Source organism: Alexandromys fortis, unplaced genomic scaffold (assembly GCF_014885135.2).
Source record: "Alexandromys fortis isolate MF-2015 unplaced genomic scaffold, M_Fortis_MF-2015_v1.1 scaffold_46, whole genome shotgun sequence".
NCBI lineage: Eukaryota > Metazoa > Chordata > Mammalia > Rodentia > Cricetidae > Alexandromys > Alexandromys fortis.
In genome coordinates, this window is record NW_026067919.1 from 12142676 (window position 1) to 12144023 (window position 1348).

General features: G+C 46.0%; 1 protein-coding gene across 3 annotated transcripts in view; it reads right to left on the reverse strand.

The window, feature by feature from the left end:
* The window catches only part of Oxnad1 (oxidoreductase NAD binding domain containing 1), a 27545-nt gene that overhangs the window by 21777 nt on the left and 4420 nt on the right, over positions 1 to 1348 (reverse strand). For all 3 annotated transcript variants that reach the window (XM_050140640.1, XM_050140641.1, XM_050140639.1), the window contains exon 2: positions 502 to 636. The gene's annotated coding sequence lies outside the window, so the exon portion shown is untranslated. The remainder of the gene's footprint in view (positions 1 to 501; positions 637 to 1348) is intronic.

Sequence of the window (1348 nt, forward strand, 5' to 3'; positions counted from 1 at the left end):
TCCCCTTGGGGGCGGGCTGCCCTTGGGCGTATGTTTACTGATATATTGGGCGGGCAGAGGCTGCGCGCCCCTTCCCTTCCTCTCCTGTCTCCGCCGGCTACTCCGCTGGAACCTTGGTTTCGTGAGTCTGGTTTTGTTATTAAACTTGTTCAAATACCTATTATCTTTGGTGATTATTAATCCGACCGCTGCAGAGGCAGGCACTTGCATAAGCTTTGGAGGGGCAGGTTGGAAGAAAGCTTCTGGGAATTTAGGTTCTAATAGGTAGAGATAAAACTAAATCAATGAATATACCAGGTGGCCACAGCCCCCAGAGTAGTCTCCAGGCAGATGGCCTTCTTCCTGTCCCAGCCCCTTTCAGCAGTGAGGACAGCTGTGCTACTGTAAATGTTCCCAGTGAGGAGGGGAGGTGAAAGGCTTCTGCTACCTCATGAACCTCCCTTAACTATGCTAAACCAAAAACAGTGTGCTAGTCACTGAAAGCAAACAAGCAGAACTTACTTAGAAACCCATGGGATTCTGGGGGTCCTCAGCTGGCCAACACAATATTTTGGTCCTGGTATGATACTAAGACCTCTGGATTCACACCAGCTGGAACAGAGCAATTTTCCATATACCGAAATTCCCACAAAGTTCCTGCAATGGCAGAGACAATAAATGGGTAAGTATAAAGACAGGAAACAGAAAAAGCCCCATCAAGTCTCTCTTGCAAAAGAAAAGACTCATTTAGATTTGACACGAGAATCCCTGTAGTAGTGTTTACTTGACACACACACAGACCCTGGGTTTGAGCCCCAGCACCAAACTGAAGGGAGGGACTTTTATTGCAATGAGAGGTCCTCACTCTCAACTACTCCCTGCCATTAACCCTTCCCCCTTTTTGACCATTTCTTTTTATTCCTCATCTGCTGCTTCTTGATATTTCATGGTCTGAGTCCAACTCCTGCAACTTAGGGGACCCACCCCATGAGATACACTCCACACGGCTGCATCCAACTGTCTGTGGATGTCCTTTCTGTCTGATCTCAGGTAGTTCCCTTATGGTTCTGCCCAGCTTGAGCTGGTGCTGTGCTGAAGAAAGTAAAATTTTAGTCAACAGCTAGAAAAACAGTTATAAGACACTTAGGATCAAAGTCTCTATCATTAAGTTCATCCTCCGGTGAAAGGTGGACATTGTTCCACTAATATTTTAGACAACCACAGCTAAAATAAATGCTTTTACAATACAGTATACCTTTAAAACAGTCTGCTTCGACAGATTCAACATAATGTCCATCAAAATCCTAGCAAAATTCTTCAAAGACCTTGAAAGAATGGTACTCAAAGGCCGGGGGGGGGGGGGGGGGGG